Source organism: Canis aureus, chromosome 23 (assembly GCF_053574225.1).
Source record: "Canis aureus isolate CA01 chromosome 23, VMU_Caureus_v.1.0, whole genome shotgun sequence".
NCBI classification, from domain to species: domain Eukaryota; kingdom Metazoa; phylum Chordata; class Mammalia; order Carnivora; family Canidae; genus Canis; species Canis aureus.
Genome location: NC_135633.1, coordinates 20,990,603 through 20,999,911, shown reverse-complemented (window position 1 = coordinate 20,999,911; position 9,309 = coordinate 20,990,603). Strand labels below are relative to the sequence as shown.

The 9,309-nt window shown below is 40.7% G+C and overlaps 1 pseudogene; it reads right to left on the bottom strand.

Annotated features, from left to right (window-relative positions):
• Positions 1 to 488: 488 nt before the first annotated feature.
• LOC144295138 (interferon-induced very large GTPase 1-like) lies at positions 489 to 6,022 on the bottom strand (annotated as a pseudogene).
• Between the last annotated feature and the right edge of the window lie 3,287 nt (positions 6,023 to 9,309).

Below are 9,309 nucleotides of genomic sequence, written 5' to 3'. Positions count from 1 at the left end.
CAAAAGCCAGTCTTTCTCAGACTTGTATATAACACTGAGCTTTAAATACCTGAGGTCTTGTGAAGTTTCTTTTTTTTATTTTTTTATTTTTTTGAAGTTTCTTTTTTTTAAACATGCATTGGCAAGATGCCAGGGAAGAGGGTCATAATTAAATGAGAAAAACAGTTATTTTATTTCTATTTTCCATATTTGCTTGATAGCATTTCTTGAATTGATGTCGACTTTATCCTGGTGAAGTCTTCTCCAGAACAGAATATGCCTAAATATGCTGTGCTCAGGGACCAAGAACTTTCCACAAATGCTTTTCCATTTGAGGATTAGTAACTTTCCTAACTTTTTTTTTTGGTGAGAATTTCAGAGGTTAAAGAAAAGATTATTGGTAGCTTCCAGTTAAGATCTGTATATTGGATGAAATATCCTTATATTTATTCTATAGTAACTTGTAGCATATGCAATATTTTTGATTTCCTTGTATGAAAATGACTATCTCTGAGACTTTATATATATATATTTCAAAATCTAAGCATTCTGATTAATAACTTAAGATATGCAGTAGACATTTTAAATGGATTTTATTTGATTGTATCATATGTTCATATGTTTCAGTAATTTGTTTTTAAACCAGAAAGAACTGAGGCAAAGAATGAAGTCTTTTCACAGGAAATCTTCAATTCTTGAAATGTTAATTGATTTATTTTTAGATTTTTCATTTGAAGAAAAGAAACAATGAGGATTTTTATTACGAGGAGGTATTTTAGGATAGTCCAAGTCCCCAAGTAGGGACTCTTTTGTGGTCATTGAGTTTTACTGCTGTTTCAAGTCATCGAGCACATCCTGCTTTTTGATTTGGGCCCATGCATCAGGGATTTTACCTTTATTTGTAAATTTTCTCTGATATTTTTCTTCTAGCTTTGATCTGAAGTGAGAGACATACCATTTCCAGTATGGCTGTGTGGATGAGTCTGGGGTGATGCTCCACATGGCATACTCCCCTCCTGCCTGTCGATAGTTCTTAAATGGGATTTGCCAATCATCTCTCAAAACCAATAAATGATCACTTGCTACCAAATTAGTATAACAACCGATGACAAAGTCGTCTTTTATAAAAGTGACCTCCATTGACAGCAAAAGGACGGTGGAAGGGAACACTGTAGTCTCCTTCATGTGTAGGGATTGTGTTAGTACAGATTGCTTGACAGCAGGGACACTGTTTCCAGCAGCCACAGAGTTAGTTGTTCAGAGAGCATTTCCTCAATTTTTGGAACCATTTCTTTTACAGGCATATTCAAATAGTTCTCTTCTACTCTTTTCATTGTGGGATCCAAAGCTTCAGTCATAGCTTCTTTGAGAAACTCAGTATCTTTTTATCTCTTGGTGTTCAGTGCTTACCAGGTCTTTTTGAGGGAAGATCAGGTTACTCCCCAGGTGATCACAGAACAAATCCAACCACCCAGACACAGTGCTGCTTTTATCTTTAGCTCTTACTGTGGATTCATGAATAGCTGAGAGGATGGCATTCTTGATATCATCTAACTTAATTTTAAAAAAGCCCTTATTGGAATCCCTGGGTGGTGCAGTGGTTTGGCACCTGCCTTTGGCCCAGGGCGCGATCCTGGAGACCCGGGATCGAATCCCACGTCAGGCTCCCGGTGCATGGAGCCTGCTTCTCCCTCTGCCTGTGTCTCTGCCTCTCTCTCTCTCTCTCTGTGACTATCATAAATAAAAAAAAAATTTAAAAAAAGCCCTTATTTTTTCACTTCCTTTGTCTGAACAATATGTTTGAATATGGTTTTTAATGTAATCCCTAAAAAATGATTCTGAATTATGGAAGTAATCCCAGTAATTATCAAAATTTTATTCTTCTGCCAGAGAGATGAGAATGTGTTTCTCTAGGTTAGCCCTGTTTCCATTGAATGCCGTGCAGGTAGCTCGCATGTCCCTGGCAATTTTAGGGGCCATTTTTCTCCATATGGTGGTGGAAACAACAGGAGTGAGTTTGTTCCACAGAAAATCAACAAATGTATTGATTGAGGTTGCTCCCTGACAGAGATCTTAAAACTCATGAAGAAATCCTCCTCCTTCTTGCTTTTCAGATAGGTTACAGGATCATTTGCTTCTTTGAATGCCCTGTGCATCTCCCTAAAAATCTTGGATGCTTTTTGGAATAAACACAAAGATAAGTCAATTTCATATTGTCTGCAGATTTCACTTCTTCATCTATTATTCTCAGAATTTCATGTAAATTACTTGGATTGTAATCTGAAATCACTTGGATTGCTTCTGAATGTTCTTAATAGTTTCATCAAATCTTAAAAAAATCCTGTTAGTAGTCATATCGATGGAATTTTTTCATGCTCCTCTAATTGCCGTGAAAAGATGAAAATCTGGTCAATTTTGCGTTTGTCATATTTGATTTGAAACTTTTCTCTGTTTTTTTTTTTTTAATTTAGTATGTCCACAATGTTTCTCTCCTTCTTGAAATACTCCAAAAGGATGTTTTCAGCATCTACACAAATGTCAGGCTCTGTGACTAGAGGAAGATTTGAGGATACAGCATAGTCCCATTTTCCTCAAAGTTGATTGAACTTCTCATGTAGCTCTCTCTCACTCAATTCTTTGCCTTTTACAGTTAAAGCCCATTTCGGCTTTTTTCTAATATTTCGTTTTTATAATGTGACTTTTCATTGTCCAGTTTTTCTTGACTTTTCTTAAAACTAGTAAGTTCTTTGGCTTTTTTTCACTGTCTAAAATAAGTGTGTCTTTAAGGTTTATTAGCTTGTTTTCAAAGTTTTCTTTCCACTGAACTAGTATTTCACTATCTGGATCTTCATTAAAGTATTTTTCAAGTTCTTGCTTAATGGCTTCATATTTTTCTGTGACTGGAGCCTCAAAAGTGCTTCTTCTGAACATCTGAATTTTTCCATTCTGAATCTGGTTGATCATCTGGTTCTGCAAGCCCAGCAGGTGACTCCTCAGTTCTCAGGTCCAGTAATTATACATGGCTTCCAGTTTGCTCATGGCCATGACCTCTTGGGTGTTCCTGAAGCTGAAAATAAAGTTCTCACTCACCAGAGCTCTCCACAAATCTTAAACTCGGAATTTTATATCTGATACCTTCATGATGCCTCTCCTAGTTCCTGTTTGGCTGTCAGGAGAATTCTACTTTTCAGTTCTTGGACATTGTGACTGTAGCGAGGATTGGGGGGGGCCATTGGAGGATTGCCATCCCAGAGGTGAGCAAAGTAATAGACATGAGTATTGACATCAAACTTAATGACATTACTGAAGCAGGTTACATCTGAGCACTGTTCTTGTTTAGCTGTTGTTGCTGCCATTTCATCTAGTCTCTGCTCTAGCTGCCTTCGTCCTTCCATAGTTTGGTCTTTAGCTGTAACTTCCCCCACATTCTGATGGACAAAAAGGCAACTTAGGGAGATTTTTACTTGTTTTATCCTCAGAAAGGCTTGGACAACTATTTGTAGAATATTTTGCATTGCTGATGGATTTTCCCCAAAAATATTGATCAGAGTCAAGTTTCCAAGTCCAATGACAAAGGTTGCCAACTCATCATGATTCTGGAATTTGTTGCTGAGTTCTGGGGCCTGGAGTCCTTCTGTATCCACAACAAATACAAAGTCAAAGCCAAGTTCCTTTGTGAATGTCTTGTCCACCTTCATGAACTGCATGTAGGTCCCCTGGGTATACCATACCTCCCAGCACTGACAGTGAACTGTGGCCCAAAAAGGGCATTCAGTAGGGTGGACTTCCCTGAGCTCTGCAAGCCAAGTATAGAGAGAACAAAGAGCTGTTCGTCTCCAACTTTCTCAGAGACCTTATCAAAAATAGCTGCTACCCACTTTAGAGGCACATACGAAGCATCCCTATCCATCAGCTCAATGGGAACACCAGATATCATTAGATCTGCAGCAATCTGGGGAAGACAGAGGAAAAGGGTATCTTTTGTGGAGGAAACTTCTTCTAGAGCTTCATAGATCTGACCTATCTCTCTGAGAAGTTGCTCGATTTCCAAGGTGCAGTGACTTAATCTCTGTAGAAATAACTTCTATCTCATTTTGCCAGTATTTCAGGCAGGTGTTCTTTGCTGCCTTTTTATTTTTTATTTTTTAAATTTTTTTACATTTGTTTTTATTTAAGTTCAGTATGCCAACATATAGCCATCAAACTAATTATGAGAGGCAAATAGCTTAACCATACAATTAATGTACCCAGCCCCCACCCCAGGTTAGTTATTATGTAAATTTAACAATTTTTTCTTCCTGTATAATCACTTTCAGACGTGTGAATGAACATAATTAAAAATAAGTAAAGGTTGGCATTCTGAGGTTGATTCATAGGATCTACTTTTCAGTATTATTAGATATTTCTTAGTCTCTCTAAAGCTAAGAGGACCTTTATGCAAACAGCTTTGTGACAGACGGCAATAGATCCAGCCCAAGGCAAAACTCTTTAAACTCATCTTTCTACCCTCTTTCCCCCACTTTTGGCACCCCTTTGTACTTTTTCTTCTTCTCAGAGGGCCAAATTCTTCCACAAACATTTTGATTTATGTTACTGAATGCAGCCTCAGAAGAGGGAAAGCAATGTTCTGTAGGATGAGTCCCAGGAACACAGAGGGCATCCACTTTTCATTCAGGGTAAGGTCACAATGGTCACACTTACTGCTCAAAATTTCACTTTTATAAAGATGTTTGTGTGAAGCTCATTCTAAACACAGCCATAGAGAAATGAACTCCAGTTCCCCAGCTATGGGCCAGCTATGTGACTGCTTTGTTTCCTTTTGCTTTTCTGTTTGTACTTGTGACCACAAAGCCTTTTTCTTTTCATTCAGTTTTTCCAGGTGTTCTGTAGTCAGGTTGTCCAAAAACACACTCAGCCATTGTAAGAAGTAGAGTTTGGTATGGGTTTCTGAATACTTTTGGATAATTTCAAGGACAGATTACATTAACTCATTGAGAGGAAAGGCTCTGGCCAATTGTTGACCCCGTATTATTTGTTTATCTGCCTCATTTTCACTCTTGCATTGTTCAGTGCTTGGATTTCCCTTTTCTCTCAGATGATAGAGTTCTTTGGCCTTTTTACACCAAAAATGCCACAGTTGTCCCTGAAGGGTAGTAAGTTTTCCTTCATCTGAGATATCTGCATGTCTCTCAGTAGAGCCATGAGGCTCTCTACCTTTTCTTTGGCTTCCTTGCAGTTTCTCTGGTCTTCATCAATAAGGAATCCTTGCTTGCGAGCAATCTGGGCACAGTCCTCTAAGCTAAAAGCAGTGTCAGAGACCTTTAGCAAATATCTGATTGTACTTTTGATCTCCTCTGTTAATTCTGCCTCATTTCTGCTCCTGATCCCAATTCTTACTCTTTGATTAGAATTATTGACCAGTTTTTTCTTTGTCATCAAGCAAACAGATCAAAGGTTTGACAGCTGACACAGGCCATGGACAATTTTTCGGTTTTCTTTATTGTCATCAGAAGTTGCTATGAACACCACAATGAGAAACGAGATCTCCGGAGGAGGGGCAAGATGGCGGAAGAGTAGGGTCTCCAAATCACCTGTCCCCACCAAATTACCTAGATAACCTTCAAATCATCCTGAAAATCTACGAATTCAGCCTGAGATTTAAAGAGAGACCAGCTGGAATGCTACAGTGAGAAGAGTTCGCGCTTCTATCAAGGTAGGAAGACGGGGAAAAAGAAATAAAGAAACAAAAGGCATCCAAGGGGGAGGGGCCCCGCGAGGAGCCGGGCTGAGGCCGGGGCGAGTGTCCCCAGGACGGGAGAGCCCCGTCCCGGAGGAGCAGGAGCTGCACCGACCTTCCCGGGCGGAAAGGGGCTCGCAGGGAGGTGGAGCAGGACCCCAGGAGGGCGGGGATGCCCTCGGGCTCCCCGGGACACTAACAGAGCAACTGTGCACGGGGAGAGTGCGCGGAGCTCCCTAAGGGCTGCAGCGCGCGCACGCATTGTCCTGGGAGCAGCTCCGAGGGGCTCGATTGGCGGCTCTGCATGGAGGGGGCTGCGGGGTGGGAGCGCGAATCCAACAGCGCAGGCCCGGGAGCACTGGGCGCCAGGACACAGCCCAGGATCCGGCCTTCCCCGGGACAGGCAGAGGCCGGGAGAGCCCAGGACAGCAAGGACGCTCCTGCCCCAGCTGAGCAGATCAGCGGCCCCGCCCGGAGCCTCCAGGCCCTGCAGACGGAGAGCTGCTTAGTTACTGCCGGGGCTGAATCCAGGGCTCCAGAGCTGGCCCCACCACTGGGGTTGTTCCTCCTGCGGCCTCACAGGGTAAGGAGCAGAGCAGCTCCCCCAAGTGCTAACACCTGAAAATCAGCACAACAGGCCCCTCTCCAGAAGACCAACTAGAGGGACAAGTTCCAGGGGAAGTCAAGGGACTTAAACTATACAGAATCAGAAGATTCTCCCCACGTGGTTTTTTTTTTCTTTTTGATTTCTGTTTGCTTCCCCCACCCTTTTTTCTTTCTATTTCTCTTCTCTTTTTTTCTTCCTTTTTTCTTTTTTCTTTCTCTCTTTTTTTTCCTTCTTTCTCTCCTATCTTTTTCTCCTTTTCCCAGTACAACTTGTTTTTGGCCACTCTGCACTGAGCAAAATGACTACAAGGAAAACCTCTCCTCAAAAGAAAGAATCAGAAACAATCCTCTCTCCCACAGAGTTACAAAATCTGGAATACAATTCAATGTCAGAAAGCCAATTCAGAAGCACTATTATACAGCTACTGGTGGCTCTAGAAAAAAGCATAAAGGAATCAAGAGACTTCATGACTGCAGAATTTAGAGCCAATCAGGCAGAAATTAAAAATCAATTGAGATGCAATCCAAACTAGAAGTCCTAACAACGAGGGTTAACGAGGTGGAAGAACGAGTGAGTGACATGGAAGACAAGTTGATGGCAAAGAGGGAAACTGAGGAAAAAAGAGACAAACAGAAGACCATGAAGATAGATTAAGGGAAATAAACGACAGCCTGAGGAAGAAAAACGTACGTTTAATTGGGGTTCCCAAGGGCGCCGAAAGGGCCAGAGGGCCAGAATATGTAATTGAACAAATCCTAGCTGAAAACTTTACTGATCTGGGAAGGGAAACAGGCATTCAGATCCAGGAAATAGAGAGATCCCCCCCCTAAAATCAATAAAAACTGTTCAACACCTCGACATTTAATAGTTAAGCTTGCAAATTCCAAAGATAAAGAGAAGATCCTTAAAGCAGCAAGAGACAAGAAATCCCTGACTTATGGGGAAGAGTATTAGGGTAACAGCAGACCTCTCCACAGAGACCTGGCAGGCCAGGAAGGGCTGGCAGGATATATTCAGGGTCCTAAATGAGAAGAACATGCAACCAAGAATACTTTATCCAGCAAGGCTCTCATTCTAAAAGGAAGGAGAGATAAAGAGCTTCCAAGACAGGCAGGAACTGAAAGAATATGTGACCTCCAAACCAGCTCTGCAAGAAATTTTAAGGGGGACTCTTAAAATTCCCCTTTAAGAAGAAGTCCAGAGGAACAATCCACAAAAACAAGGACTGAATAGGAATCATGATGACACTAAACTCATATCTTTCAATAGTAACTCTGAACATGAACGGGCTTAATGACCCCATTAAAAGGAACAGGGTTTCAGACTGGATAAAAAAGCAGGACCCATCTATTTGCTGTCTACAAGAGACTCATTTTAGACAGAAGGACACCTACAGCCTGAAAATAAAAGTTTGGAGAACCATTTACCATTCCAATGGTCCTCAAAAAAAAGCAGGGGTAGCCATCCTTCTATTAGATAAACTAAAATTTACCCCAAAGATTGTAGTGAGAGAAGAGAGACACTATATCATACTTAAAGGATCTATCCAACAAGAGGACTTAGCAATCCTCAATATATATACCCTGAATGTGGGAGCTGCCAAATATTTAAACCAACTAATAACCAAAGTGAAGAAGTACTTAGATAATAATACACTTATACTTGGTGACTTCAATGTAGCTCTTACTATACTCGATAGGTCTTCTAAGTACAACATCTCCAAAGAAACGAGAGCTTTAAATGATACACTGGACCAGATGGATTTCACAGATATCTACAGAACTTTACATCCAAACTCAACTGAATACACATTCTTCTCAAGTGCACATGGAACTTTCTCCAAAATAGACCACATACTGGGTAACAAATTGGGTCTAAACCGATACCAAAAGATTGGGATCGTCCCCTGCATATTCTCAGACCATAATGCCTTGAAATTAGAACTAAATCACAACAAGAAGTTTGGAAGGACCTCAAACACGTGGAGGTTAAGGACCATCCTGCTAAAAGATGAAAGGGTCAACCAGGAAATTAAGGAAGAATTAAAAAGATTCATGGAAACTAATGAGAATGAAGATACAACCATTCAAAATATTTGGGATGCAGCAAAAGCAGTCCTAAGGGGGAAATACATCGCAATACAAGCATCCATTCAAAAACTGGAAAGAACTCAAATACAAAAGCTAACCTTACACATAAAGGAGCAGAGAAAAAACAGCAAATAGATCCTACACCCAGCAGAAGAAGAGAGTTAATTAAGATTCGAGCAGAACTCAATGAAATCGAGACCAGAAGAATTGTGGAACAGATCATCAAAACCAGGAGTTGGTTCTTTGAAAGAATTAATAAGATAGATAAACCATTAGCCAGCCTTATTATTATTATTTTTTTAAATTTTTTTTTTTAAAGATTTTATTTTTTTTTAATTTTTATTTATTTATGATAGTCACACAGAGAGAGAGAGAGGCAGAGACACAGGCAGAGAGAGAAGCAGGCTCCATGCACCGGGAGCCCGACGTGGGATTCGATCCCCGGTCTCCAGGATCGCGCCCTGAGCCAAAGGCAGGCGCCAAACCGCTGCGCCACCCAGGGATCCCCTAGCCAGCCTTATTAAAAAGAAGAGAGAGAAGACTCAAATTAATAAAATCATGAATGAGAAAGGAGAGATCACTACCAACACTAAGGAAATACAAACGATTTTAAAAACATATTATGAACAACTATACACCAATAAGTTAGGCAATCTAGAAGAAATGGATGCATTCCTGGAAAGCCACAAACTACCGAAACTGGAACAGGAAGAAATAGAAAACCTGAACAGGCCAATAAGCAGGGATGAAATTGAAGCAGTCATCAAAAACCTCCCAAGGCACCAGAATCCAGGGCCAGATGGCTTCCCAGGGGAATTCTATCAAACGTTTAAAGAAGAAACCATACCTATTCTCCTAAAGCTGTTTGGAAAGATAGAGAGATGGAGTACTTCCAA